The sequence below is a fragment of the Lolium perenne genome, chromosome 1, assembly GCF_019359855.2.
Source record: "Lolium perenne isolate Kyuss_39 chromosome 1, Kyuss_2.0, whole genome shotgun sequence".
NCBI lineage: Eukaryota > Viridiplantae > Streptophyta > Magnoliopsida > Poales > Poaceae > Lolium > Lolium perenne.
The window spans coordinates 23,679,570-23,695,189 of record NC_067244.2 but is presented as its reverse complement, the minus strand read 5'-3'; positions in this window follow the sequence as shown (position 1 = coordinate 23,695,189).

The window sequence follows — 15,620 nt, the reverse complement described above, 5'->3', positions numbered from 1 at the left end:
TTTCGGTTCCGAGCGCATCTGTCCGGGCCAAAAATGTATCTGGTACAAACTCCAGCGGGACGACGCATAGTGACTGGGCCGTTCGCAGCGACGCAAACATGCCCAAATATGTGTCTCGGATCCGTCGCGCGGACGCTGCGTGGACGCGTAAAGTGTCCGCTCGCATCTGGAGAACGTTTCGTCGGGCCCGCTTGGCAGTGACCCAGTGTCGATGCGTCTTCTCAGCGGTGCCGCTTCGGCAGTCTGCGGTCGCGTAAAATGGCGATGCCTCGGGTGGCACGCATCGTCACCTACCTCTGCGAATGGCGATGCCACGCGTGCAGCGGCCGTCGCGTGCCTCCGACCTATATAAACAGGAGCGTACGCATATCATCTCCTCCCACACTAAACCCTAGCCGCTGCCGCTCAACCTCCTACTGGGTTTTGTATAGAACTAGAACGCATAATTTAATCTCAAGTTTGATGTGCCCTGTGAACGTGGGGGCACTGGATCTATGTCCCTATCTTCTTAATCCCAATCAAAAATGCGTTTGAAATATTTCAGGATTGGTGGGAGATTTTGCCGCCCGACTGAGATTAAATTAAACCACGCGTTCGACAATTCAAACTTGAGACCAAGGCTATGATACCATTTAAGTTCGAACTGATTGAAAAAGGCTATGCAATTAATTTATATAACATCCACAGGAACAACTACCAAGTTGATCCCAACCGCAGATAAATGCATCCACCAACAATAGTAGGAACGGTGCCTTATTCTAAGGAAACATTTCACAAGACCAATGTACTCACTATGTAGTGTTCATCTCCAATTATCTATGGCATTTTCTAAGTCTTTGGAAGATTATAACGAACTTGATTGGCCTCGTGCAATAGGGCATCACATGCTTCTAATCTCGATCTCAACATGTTAACTTTTGTTCTTAGCATAGCTGTTGCAACTCGTTCTACTTGGAGTTGTTCCTCCAAAACTTGAGCAGAGAAAGACTTGGACTTGGGCTTCAAAACCCAGTATTTCGTAGGAAAGAGATATCTTTATCTTTCCCATGTTTTGCCATCTCGAATTTCATATTAGCATGACAAGTTTTGAGTTGTGTAAAAAGAAAAGTTATTACAAAGAAAAATGCAGATGGTAGATTTAATGTGTACGAACTACTTTTAATCATACAAGTTGGCATGCCTGACTATAATAAGGACCGTCTATCTTGCTAGCAGGCATAATTATTAAGGTATTATTAATGGGCTACCATGTTCATAGTCTTCGAAGAAACAGCCTTTATTGCATTACGAGCAGAAAACAGTTCACACGTGCGCTCAGATTCAAATTTTCAGCATGCAGCCGATTTATGGTTTAATTGAAGTACACATCATTATATTATTTCACACAAAATACAGCAGCCACATGGAACATATCTAATTTTAGTACAACAACAAAATTTGCAATTATTACAGACCAGGAAATTTTGAACGAAATTTTGAGCAGTAATTAATTACAGCATTGGCATCAGGTGCACTTGACTGAACAACATAATCAAAGTTTATTTAGACACCTTCAATTCCCAGACACATCACAACTGGCTTACCATGACAAGTGCATAGGAGATTCTTTGGAACATTTTCTGTCAAAGTTTGCCTATTTTTCAATTCATGTATCTCTTGGTGTGTGTTGGCAATTATTTCATCAGCATCTTTGTTTTCCCGCCCAAATATATCAACTGCCTCTTGGAGTGCATCCCCCAAATCTCTTTGTGCCGGATTAAGTTGAGCAATAGATACCATGGGCTTACAGCTTTGTTTGCAGGCTGAAACTAAGACAAAACAAGTTAAAATGCAATACAATACACGGCAAACAAACAGCACTGTTGACATAATTTTGAAAGAACCATGGGCAGATATAACAAAGAAACCAGTTAAGCCACATGCCTCTTAGAACAAACCAAACTAGATCATGGCGATGATGTATACAATGAACCAAGCAACTAGACATCATGTGCCCAATAACGAAGCCAGGTCACTGCACAGAAGAAATCTAGCAAATAGCCAAATACAGTCAAAACGTGCTACTTACTAGTAGATTACTAGAAAATGAATGAAGCAATTGAACATGGAGTGTATTATATAAACAGCCAGATCATTTGAATATGGATATACCACATCATGTCAATGGGACTCAGAAAAACAAAGCTAGACATTTAAACAAGTAATATAACTATTTTTCACAATGTTTCAAGTAGAATAGGAAGCTAGGTTAAGAATAAAGCAATCATGTTTCAAGTAGAATAGGAAGCTAGGTTAGGAATAAAGCAATCATGTTTCAAGTAGAATAGGAAGCTAGGTTAGGAATAAAGCAATAAAAAAACACGAAGTGCATCATTTCAGCTAGGATCATTTCTATCAAACTTCATGCACTAGCCATGGAACAACAGGCAAACTCAATGAAGCAACAGGCAAAAAATTAACATAATAGAATTTTAGGACTTGTTTAACATAGCCAAATCATGTAACTTATACCCAGGCATGCCGGATGCCAGATGGGTCAAAGGCAGTGTGCAATGTTCCATATGGTCATTGTTTATATTTTATTAGATTCCATTAGGCAACTTAGGTAGTGCAACATACAGAAAATGATGCAATTGAACTACGCACAGAGGTAAATTAACATTCCAAAAAAAACAGGGAACTTACGTGAGCTTTTTTTGAGTCACACGGACCTCATCAGGTACTTGGGCAGAAGAACCTGGTGCCACACTGTTTCTCCTCTGCATGAAGGAGAGGCCAATTGTAAACAGAAACAGGATCCAAGATATAGAAGTTTGCATTAAGCAATATACAAAAAACAGCAGGTACTTACATGATTATAGGCGAGCTTTACTCTACGTTTCTGAGTGTAAGATGTGCCTGCTGCACGTGTAATGACAACAAACAGTTACGAGTCAAGGATTTGCTATAATTAAATTGACACCAAACAGTAGTAGAAACATTATGACGTGCATAAACATGTAATACAGGATCGCAGAAAGATATCAAACATGATGTAACTAGAGCAGTAGCCTACGGCCAAATAGTGAGAAATTGTAATCGTGTCAATGGTGGACTTGTATAGCCTACCCCAACTTGTTTGGGAATAAAGCTTTGTTGTTGGTGGTGTTGTTGTTGTTGTCAATCGTGGACATGTAGAGCATTCAACGGCTCATGATTGGTGGCTCATATTTTGTAGAGTTTCAGCGAATGGGTGGGTTAGGTCACTCAGACCACGACACTCTGTATTTATATCATCTGAGTTAGGGTTACAATACCACTGGACATGGGCCTCTATGGGCCTCACACTGGATACAATATTACTACAGCGCTACTACTAAACTCACTCATGGTCCAACACACCCCCTCAAGATGATCATGGGTAAACAACCATGGCCATCTTGCAACAACATGACACATATGACAACTACAAGTAATGAACTTTCAGCATAACTCCTAGGATACATGACAGCATTGCACTTTCCATCATCTTGTCATCTCGATTCATCTCTTCATCAGCAGCGAAGACATCCAGCTTCAACCATCTGGGATACGCACAACTCCTAACCATACACATCCTCAACAACCCCGGCTGCCTCACCACACAAGTTCCGCAGAACCATCCACACTCGCCTCAATGTCCTCAGCCTCTCTTCTCCACTCTGCCCGGCCACTGACCTCTTCCGTCTCTCCCACAAACCCCCAGCCAACTCCTGCCTCAACCATCCACTCCTCAAGCACCCATGCCTATCCCCCGGTCAGGCCTCAACCAGTCTCACCTCAGGCACGCATGCCTTTCCCCTGGACATATCCACAACCATCACCATCACCACTAAACCGCAGCCTCATCAACTCCATCACGACTCAATCGCAGCCTCATCAACTCCATCACAACATATCCTCACAGCCTCACATCTCCATTTTCTCCTCACTTCCACTCGGATGGCGCCTCGTCTGCGCGCCCTGGCCAACCTGGCAGACCGCACCTAGCCACATCGACCGGCTCGCGCTGGTCAACGTCCAGCACCAACCTCCGGCTCCGCCCTGCGCTCAAAGGCTCGGCCCACTCCGCACGCCTCCAACATCTCCCCCTCGCACGGATCCAGATCTCTCTGCCACGGATTCACTTCCTCTTCTCTCCTTTCTAAACCAAAACGATCTTGACCCTATTCTTTGTCCCCGCGCGAGCAGCCGCCGATCTCACACAACTCGCATCGCTGTGTGTGATAGCCGCAACCCACGCAGAGCACCTGATGCGGCCTCCCGCCGCCTGGATTTCTGCATCTCAACGGTGGTTTTTGTGGTCAAAGGAAGAACTTGTATGGTACTGTTTGGGGCGGCTAGCACTAGCAGGAAGGAAACCTAGGCTCTGATACCATGTAGAGTTTCAGCAAATGGGTGGGTTAGGTCACGGAAAAAAAATACTTATGCGTCGTGTTTAAATCTAAAGGATGAGGTGGTTACAAACGAAAGCACTTGTAAGTTAAAAATATACTAGCACGAATTCAGAAATACAGTCAGCTGCAATACTCCTAACAGAACAAAACGCGTAGGGATGTCTGGTTACCTATTTCTGGGCGGCGTTTAGACGTGTTCCGCGTTCTTACGGGTGACGTGGAGGTCGGCGAGGGGACTGCTGTTGCGGTGGGTGCCGGGGAAGCAGATCTTGGGGGGTCGGAGAAGGACATGCTGGGCGGTCGATGAAGTGTTCAGCGCGCCGGACGAAGTAGAAGGTCGGTGAAGCAGATGATGTGCAGTGCACGGGGACGTCGGTGTCGGCGAAGCTGGTCAGGTGCGGTGGTCGATAGAGTCGGCGAACGAGATACGGTGCGGTGGACGCCGGAGTAGGTGCAGATCAAGCGGATAGGGCAGCCTCGAGGTTTGAAGCCGTGGCAGCTTGAACGGCGAAGTGCGGCGGTGATATTCCGGTGCGGCGGCCGTGAAGGTGGGAGGTAGGTAAGAGGAGCGGTTTCTCTGAGGGCTTGCGGGCGAAACTAGGGCGAAGCTGGGCGATAGAGGAGAAAAAGGGAATTTTGCAGTCCTTCTTTTGAGGGAAAAAAATATTCGCAGATCTGAAACTTTGCGGCGCGAGATATTTGGGCGTTGGCGGGGAATTTTACCGCTCGATGAGATTAAATTTTGCCTGCAGTAGGTAATAATAATAAATAGTAGGCCCTACTAGTAGTACCGTAAGTCCTGTTCGCAATCCAAGGGGGGCGAGTAGAGGAATCCATTATGTGAATCCACATTTCAAAGTGTCCAAAAATTCTAAACTGAAATTTTACATGTATATCTAGACATTTTATGTTGGTACATAAGTTTTTTTTAAAAATATGTGGCTCCTGTAAAAAAAGACAAATTTTGATGTCAGAACACGACTACGTACATTTTTTGCCTTTTTTGTACACACCACACAAAATGTTGTTTTTCCACGAAAACTTATGAACGAACATAGGATGTCACAATGTATACCAAAAAATTTATATCAGATTTTTTTAACATTTATATAATTGTTTTTTTATTATTTCCAATAATCGGTGTATATGCACGTGTGTGCCAAAACGCCACCTCCAGGGGCTAGGAGTTTCTAAACTTCTTATGGCACATCAAATAAAATGTTGTTCAATCAATAATAATAATGTGCTTATGATTGTTACTCCCTTCCACCATTAATAAAGTCCACATCGGTCTCGTGTCAAACTTTGACTCGAGATTTAGGTACCCACATGATAGTGCTAGTATCATAGCTAGTATCATACACATTGGTCCCACAAAACTGCTGATGTGGCAGCTAATTAAGTAGGAGAGAGGAGATTAGTGTAACATAGGTAGATATTGTATCATAGCACAAACAACGAGATACATGCTTAGGGTTAGGGGTAGATACATGATTTTTCTGGTTTGAATATGTCTAGACCTTATTTATCAACTTAATTGAATGCTTACTATATAACATAAGAAGACCTTGTTTTTTTATTTTGTTTTTTAATTTTTATACGGATTTGAATCTTGGTCAAATCCTAGGTTTCACCAAGATTTGAATAAGTTTAAAACATGAATATGAAAAAGTAAGCATGCATGTATGCTTCATAATTAATCACTTCAAAATGAAGCTCTTGGGAGGGTTTTTGAAATTTCTATGTTTGAAACCAAAAACCACATATCATCATGCTTGAATTCATGAGACAGAGTTTAGGTTAGGGGGTAGATACATGATTTCTCTGGTTTGAATATGTCTAGACCTTGTTTATCAACTTAATTGAATGCTTACAATATAACATAAGAAGACTATGTGCCTTGGTTTTTCATTTTTTGTTTTTTTTAAATTATGCCCATTTGAATCTTGGTCAAATCCTAGGTTTGACCATGATTTAAACAAGTTTAAAACATGAATATGAAAAAGTAAGCATGTATCCTTCGTAGTCACTCCAAAATGAAGCTCGATCTTGAGAGGGTTTTTGAAATTTCCATGTTTGAAACCAAAAAACCACATACTTATCTTCATGCTTGACTTCATAAGACAGAGTTAATTAGGGGTTAGGGGTAGCTTGATACATGATTTTTCTGGTTTGAATATGTCTAGACCTTATTTATCAACTTAATTGAATGCTTACTATATGACATAAGAAGACCTTGGTTTTCATTTTTTATACCCATTTGAATCTTGGTCAAATCATAGGTTTGACCAAGATTTGAACAAGTTAAAAACATGAATATGAAAAAGTAAGCACGTACGTATGCTTCTTAGTCACTCCAAAATGAAGCTCTTGGGAGGGTTTTTGAAATTTCCATGCTTGAAACCAAAAACCACTTCTCTTCATGCATGCTTGACTTCATAAGACAGAGTTTAGGGTTAGGGGGTAGATACATGATTTCTCTCGTTTGAATATGTCTATACCTTGTTTATCAACTTAATTGAATGCTTACTATATGACATAAGAAGACTATGTGCCTTGATTTTTTTTTTAAATTTTGCCCATTTGAATCTTGGCCAAATCCTAGGTTTGACCATGATTTAAACAAGTTTAAAACATGAATATGAAAAATTAAGCATGTATCCTTCGTAGTCACTCCAAAATGGAAGCTCTTGAGAGGGTTTTTGAAATTTCCATGTTTGAAACCCAAAACCACTTCTCTTCATGCTTGACTTCATAAGACAAAGTTTAGGGTTAGGGGTAGATACATGATTTTTCTGGTTTGAATATGTCTAGACCTTATTTATCAACTTAATTGAATGCTTACTATATAACATAAGAAGACCTTGTTTTTTTATTTTGTTTTTTAATTTTTATACGGATTTGAATCTTGGTCAAATCCTAGGTTTCACCAAGATTTGAATAAGTTTAAAACATGAATATGAAAAAGTAAGCATGCATGTATGCTTCATAATTAATCACTTCAAAATGAAGCTCTTGGGAGGGTTTTTGAAATTTCCATGTTTGAAACCAAAAAACCACATATCATCATGCTTGACTTCATGAGACAGAGTTTAGGTTAGGGGGTAGATACATAATTTCTCTGGTTTGAATATGTCTAGACCTTGTTTATCAACTTAATTGAATGCTTACAATATAACATAAGAAGACTATGTGCCTTGGTTTTTCATTTTTTGTTTTTTTATATTATGCCCATTTGAATCTTTGTCAAATCCTAGGTTTGACCATGATTTAAACAAGTTTAAAACATGAATATGAAAAAGTAAGCATGTATCCTTCGTAGTCACTCCAAAATGAAGCTCGATCTTGAGAGGGTTTTTGAAATTTCCATGTTTGAAACCAAAAAACCACATACTTATCTTCATGCTTGACTTCATAAGACAGAGTTAATTAGGGGTTAGGGGTAGCTTTATACATGATTTTTCTGGTTTGAATATGTCTAGACCTTATTTATCAACTTAATTGAATGCTTACTATATGACATAAGAAGACCTTGGTTTTCATTTTTCATACCCATTTGAATCTTGGTCAAATCATAGGTTTGACCAAGATTTGAACAAGTTTAAAATATGAATATGAAAAAGTAAGCACGTACGTATGCTTCTTAATTAGTCACTCCAAAATGAAGCTCTTGGGAGGGTTTTTGAAATTTCCATGCTTGAAACCAAAAACCACTTCTCTTCATGCATGCTTGACTTCATAAGACAGAGTTTAGGGTTAGGGGGTAGATACATAATTTCCTGGTTTGAATATGTGTAGACCTTGTTTATCAAAATAATTGAATGCTTACTATATAACATAAGAAGACCTTGTTTTTTTTTTGAATTTTTATACCCATTTGAATCTTGGTCAAATCCTTGGTTCCACCAAGATTCGAATAAGTTAAAAACATGAATATGAAAATGTAAGCATGTATGCTTCTTAGTCACTTCAAAATGAAGCTCTTGGGAGGGTTTTTGAATTTCCATGTTCGAAACCAAAAACCACATATCTTCATGCTTGACTTCATGAAACAGAGTTTAGGGTTAGGGGTAGGTACATGCTTGATTTTTCTTGTTTGAATATGTCTAGACCTTGTTTATCAACTTAATTGAATGCCTACTATATAACATAAGAAGAACTTTTTTTTAATTTTTATACCCATTTGAATCTTGGTCAAATCCTAGGTTTCACCAAGATTTGAATATAAGTTTAAAACATGAATATGAAAAAGTAAGCATGCATGTATGCTTCTTAATTAATCTCTTCGAAATGAAGCTCTTGGGAGGGTTTTTGAAATTTCCATGTTTGAAACCAAAAACCACATATCTTCATGCATGCGCTTGACTTCATGAGACAGAGTTTGGTGTTAGGGGGTAGATACATGATTTCTCTCGTTTGAATATGTCTAGACCTTGTTTATCAACTTAATTGAATGATGCTTACTATATGACATAAGAAGACTATGTGCCTTGATTTTTCATTTTTTTAAAATTTTGCCCATTTGAATCTTGGCCAAATCCTAGGTTTGACCATGATTTAAACAAGTTTAAAACATGAATATGAAAAATTAAGCATGTATCCTTCGTAGTCACTCCAAAATGAAGCTCTTGAGAGGGGTTTTGAAATTTCCATGTTTGAAACCAAAAAACCACGTACTTCTCTTCATGCTTGACTTCATAAGACAGAGTTTGGGGTTAGGGGTAGCTTGATACATGAATTTTCTGGTTTGAATATGTCTAGACCTTCTTTATCAACTTAATTGAATGCTTACTAGATGACATAAGATGACTATGTGCATTGGTTTTTCATTTTTTGAATTTTTATGCCCATTTGAATCTTGGTCAAATTCTAGGTTTGACCATGATTTAATCAAGTTTAAAACATGAATATGAAAAATTAAGCATCTATCCTTCTTAGTCACTCCAATATGTAGCTCTTGGGAGGGTTTTTGAAATTTCCATGCTTGAAAACCAAAAACCACTTTTCTTCATGCATGCTTGACTTCATAAGACATAGTTTAGGGTTAGGGGTAGATACATGATTTTCCTACTAGTTTGAATATGTCTAGACCTTGTTTATCAATTTAATTGAATGCTTACTATATGACATGAGCAGACCTTGGTTTTAATTTTTTATACCCATTTGAATCTTCATCAAATCGTAGCTAGGTTTGTTGACCAAGATTTGAACAAGTTTAAAACATGAATATGAAAAAGTAAGCATGTATGCGTCTTAACTAGTCACTCCAAAATGAAGCTCGATCTTGGGAGGATTTTTGAAATTTCCATGTTTGAAACCAAAAACCACTTCTTCTCTTCATGCTTGACTTCATAAGTCAGGGTTTAGGGATATATAGGGGGTAGATACATGATTTTTCTGGTTTGATATGTCTAGACCTTGTTTATCAACTTAATTGAATGCTTACTATATGACATAAGAAGACTACGTGACTTGTGCTCACTGAAGTGTGGGACCTCACGCATGGGAACCACACGTAAGTGACAGACTTGTTGCTCTAATAACTCGGGTGATCATTATACTGTATTAGTACATAGTTTCCTATGGATCCTTCTTAGTCACTCCAAAATGAAGCTCTTTGAGAGGGTTTTTGAAATTTCCATGTTTGAAACCCAAAACAACTTCTCTTCATGCTTGACTTCATAAGACAGAGTTTAGGGTTAGGGGTAGATACATGATTTGTCTGGTTTGAATACGTCTAGACCTTGTTTATCAACTTTAATGCTTACTATATGACATAAGAAGACTATGTGCTTTGGTTTTTCATTTTTCTGATTTTTTTTATTTTTGATGCCCATTTGAATCTTGGTCAGATCCTAGGTTTTACCAAGATTTAAACAAGTTTAAAACATGAAAATGAAATAGGAAGCATTTATCCTTCTTAGTCACTCTAAATGAAGTTTTTGGGAGGTTTTTGAAATTTCCATGTTTGAAACCCAAAACCACTTCTCTTCATGCTTGACTTCATAAGACATAGTTTAGGGTTAGGGGTACATACATGATTTGTATGTTTTGAATATGTCTAGACCTTGTTTATCAACTTGAATGCTTACTATATGACATAAGAAAACTACGTATGTGCTTTGGTTTTTCATTTTTCTGTTTTTTTTTTGAATTTTCCGCCCATTTGAATCTCTGTCAAATCCTAGGTTTGACCAAGATTTAAACAAGTTTAACACGTGAAAACGAAAAAGTAAGCATGGATCCTTCTTAGTCACTCCAAAATGTACCAATTGATAGATGTGTTAACTTTGCTTCATGGAAAAAATAATGTCATGTAAATGAGTTAACTTGGATTTCCTACCCTTGAATCCATAGGAAACTTTGTTCTAATGCACTATAATAATCAACCGAGTTTTTACACCAACAGGTCTGTCACTTACGTGTGGTGCCCATGCGTGAGGTCCCAAACTTCAGTGAGCACAAGTCACGTGCAGTAGGTACGCAAACTCCCAGCCATCTTCTTTGTCAAGAGAAGACGCATCAGGATGCGTATTGGAAGTATGTGGGTCCTTCTGGATCCTTCGGTTGTCCCTCTCACAAAAAAAAACAAATCTCTCTCATTCTCGGCCTCGCTCGCTCGCACCTCCTGCTCACTGACAAACCCTGCACAAAAGTCAACATCATCACCCGAAAAAGGGGAGACACCATAATGCTCTCCCTCCTTCTTCTCTCCTTCCGAGTGATCCCTCTTCCTCCGAGTTTCACTCGACGGGCAAACACATATGTGCTGCATAGTAGAGTAATACTAATAAAAAGGAACGTAGAAAAATCGACCTACGAATCTATAATTAAATAGGTTAAACTAGGGTTTTGCCCAATACTACAGATCAAGGTTCAAAAAAATCCAACTACGGGGTTCGAACAACCCCATTTCTAATCAAAGAATTTTTTCGACGTCATCCAAATGGCCTCAAACTATAGCATGGGCGGATCCAGACTATAGCATGGGCGGACCAAGATAATTTAAACAAGTTTAAAACATGAAAATGAAAAGGGAAGCTTGTATCCTTCTTAGTCACTCTAAAATGAAGTTTGGGGAGGTTTTTGAAATTTCCATGTTTGAAACCAAAAACCACTTCTCTTCATGCTTGACTTCATAAGACAAAGTTTAGGGTTAGGGGTAGATACATGATTTTTCTGGTTTGAATATGTCTAGACCTTATTTATCAACTTAATTGAATGCTTACTATATAACATAAGAAGACCTTGTTTTTTTTATTTTGTTTTTTAATTTTTATACGGATTTGAATCTTGGTCAAATCTTAGGTTTCACCAAGATTTGAATAAGTTTAAAACATGAATATGAAAAAGTAAGCATGCATGTATGCTTCATAATTAATCACTTCAAAATGAAGCTCTTGGGAGGGTTTTTGAAATTTCCATGTTTGAAACCAAAAAACCACATATCATCATGCTTGACTTCATGAGACAGAGTTTAGGTTAGGGGGTAGATACATAATTTCTCTGGTTTGAATATGTCTAGACCTTGTTTATCAACTTAATTGAATGCTTACAATATAACATAAGAAGACTATGTGCCTTGGTTTTTCATTTTTTGTTTTTTTTATATTATGCCCATTTGAATCTTTGTCAAATCCTATGTTTGACCATGATTTAAACAAGTTTAAAACATGAATATGAAAAAGTAAGCATGTATCCTTCGTAGTCACTCCAAAATGAAGCTCGATCTTGAGAGGGTTTTTGAAATTTCCATGTTTGAAACCAAAAAACCACATACTTATCTTCATGCTTGACTTCATAAGACAGAGTTAATTAGGGGTTAGGGGTAGCTTGATACATGATTTTTCTGGTTTGAATATGTCTAGACCTTATTTATCAACTTAATTGAATGCTTACTATATGACATAAGAAGACCTTGGTTTTCATTTTTTATACCCATTTGAATCTTGGTCAAATCATAGGTTTGACCAAGATTTGAACAAGTTTAAAACATGAATATGAAAAAGTAAGCACGTACGTATGCTTCTTAATTAGTCACTCCAAAATGAAGCTCTTGGGAGGGTTTTTGAAATTTCCATGCTTGAAACCAAAAACCACTTCTCTTCATGCATGCTTGACTTCATAAGACAGAGTTTAGGGTTAGGGGGTAGATACATAATTTACTGGTTTGAATATGTGTAGACCTTGTTTATCAAATTAATTGAATGCTTACTATATAACATAAGAAGACCTTGTTTTTTTTTTTGAATTTTTATACCCATTTGAATCTTGGTCAAATCCTTGGTTCCACCAAGATTTGAATAAGTTAAAAACATGAATATGAAAAAGTAAGCATGTATGCTTCTTAGTCACTTCAAAATGAAGCTCTTGGGAGGGTTTTTGAATTTCCATGTTCGAAACCAAAAACCACATATCTTCATGCTTGACTTCATGAAACAGAGTTTAGGGTTAGGGGTAGATACATGCATGATTTTTCTGGTTTGAATATGTCTAGACCTTGTTTATCAACTTAATTGAATGCCTACTATATAACATAAGAAGACCTTTTTTGTTTTTTTTTAATTTTTATACCCATTTGAATCTTGGTCAAATCCTAGGTTTCACCAAGATTTCAATAAGTTTAAAACATGAATATGAAAAAGTAAGCATGCATGTATGCTTCTTAATTAATCGCTTCGAAATGAAGCTCTTGAGAGGGTTTTTGAAATTTCCATGTTTGAAACCAAAAAAAACCACGTACTTCTCTTCATGCTTGACTTCATAAGACAGAGTTTGGGGATAGGGGTAGCTTGATACATGAATTTTCTGGTTTGAATATGTCTAGACCTTGTTTATCAACTTAATTGAATGCTTACTAGATGACATAAGATGACTATGTGCATTGGTTTTTCATTTTATTGTTTTTTTTGAATTTTTATGCCCATTTGAATCTTGGTCAAATCCTAGGTTTGACCATGATTTAAACAAGTTTAAAACATGAATATGAAAAATTAAGCATGTATCCTTCGTAGTCACTCCAAAATGAAGCTCGATCTTGAGAGGGTTTTTGAAATTTCCATGTTTGAAACCAAAAAACCACGTACTTCTCTTCATGCTAGACTTCATAAGACAAAGTTTGGGGTTAGGGGTAGCTTGATACATAAACTTTCTGGTTTGAATATGTCTAGACATTATTTATCAACTTAATTGATGAATGCTTACTTGATGACATAAGAGTTTTTGAAATTTCCATGCTTGAAAACCAAAAACCACTTCTCTTCATGCATGCTTGACTTCATAAGATAGAGTTTGGGTTAGGGGGTAGATACATGATTTTCCTGCTAGTTTGAATATGTCTAGACCTTGTTTATCAATTTAATTGAATGCTCACTATATGACATGAGCAGACCTTGGTTTTAATTTTTCATACACATTTGATTCTTCGTCAAATCCTAGGTTTGTTGACCAAGATTTGAACAAGTTTAAAACATTAATATGAAAAGGTAAGCATGTATGCTTCTTAATTAGTCACTCCAAAATGAAGCTCTTGGGAGGGTTTTTGAAATTTCCATGATTAAAACCAAAAACCACTTCTCTTCATGCTTGACTTCATAAGTCAGGGTTTAGGGATATATAGGGGGTAGATACATGATTTTTCTGGTTTGAATATGTCTAGAGCTTGTTTTTCAACTTGAATGCTTACTATATGACATACGAAGACTATTTGCTAACGGAGGGAGTAAGCACTCTAGCTATGAAAAGTACCAAACGATGCATACCAAAATGATTTTTTAGAGGAATACTAGTTCGGACTATATAATTTTATATTAGCAGGCCAAAATCGAACCTCGTAGTTGGATTTTCAGAAATTGATCCGTAGTACTGGGAAAAACCCTAGTTTAGCTTATTTAATAATAGATTCGTAGGTCGACTTTTTTACGTTATTATTATTATTACTAGGCAGCACATGTGTTTGCCCGTCCAGTGAAACTCTTTCATTTCATTTTTCTTTTCCGCAAGGTCGGGAGTCGGAGGAAGAGGGATCACACGGGAGGAGACGAAGGGAGAGCAGTCACGGGGCCCCACTTATTTATGGTGTCTGTCCTTTTTCTGGTGATGTTGACTGTTGTGCAGGGTTGTCAGTGCGCAGGGGGGTGCGAGCGAGCGAGAAAGGCCGAGAATGAGAGAGATGTTTTTTTAGAGGGACAACCGAACGATCCTGAAGGACCCAGATTTCCAATACGCATCAGAGCGGAGTTTACAGCAGGACACAAAATAAACAGGAAATTACGTCTAAATCCCTAAGATTTACATGGTAGACCCCATGCTGAAAGCAAGAAATGCGATCGGGTCCTTAATAGGCACCGTCCGGATTGATCCTCGTCGGAGCCGGGGACGAACCACTTGGCGCGACCAAATCGCCATGGCTACAGAGCCTGCACACCATGGCATACGAGCTGAGCTAGAAACGACCTGTCAAAACCGGCAGCCAACGGAGGTGGATAATTGGAGAGAGAGAGAGAGAGAGAGAGAGAGAGTGTTGATGCCTCTCTCTTGACAAAGAAGATGGCCGGGAGTTTGCCTACCTAGCGTACGTGACTTGTGCTCACTGAAGTGTGGGACCTCACGCATGGGAACCACACGTAAGTGACAGACTTGTTGCTCTAATAACTCGGGTGATCATTATACTGTATTAGTACATAGTTTCCTATGGATCCTTCTTAGTCACTCCAAAATGAAGCTCTTTGGGAGGGTTTTTGAAATTTCCATGTTTGAAACCAAAAATAAGAAGACTATGTGCCTTGATTTTTCATTTTTTAAAATTTTTCCCATTTGAATCTTGGTTAAATCCTAGGTTTGACCATGATTTAAACAAGTTTAAAACATGAATATGAAAAATTAAGCATCTATCCTTCTTAGTCACTCCAATATGTAGCTCTTGGGAGGGTTTTTGAAATTTCCATGCTTGAAACCAAAAACCACTTCTCTTCATGCATGCTTGACTTCTTCATAAGACAGAGTTTAGGGTTAGGGGGTAGATACATGATTTTCCTGGTTTGAATATGTGTAGACCTTGTTTATCAAATTAATTGAATGCTTACTATATAACATATAAGAAGACCTTATTTTTTTTGAACTTTTATACCCATTTGAATCTTGGTCAAATCCTTGGTTCCACCAAGATTTGAATAAGTTAAAAACATGAATATGAAAAAGTAAGCA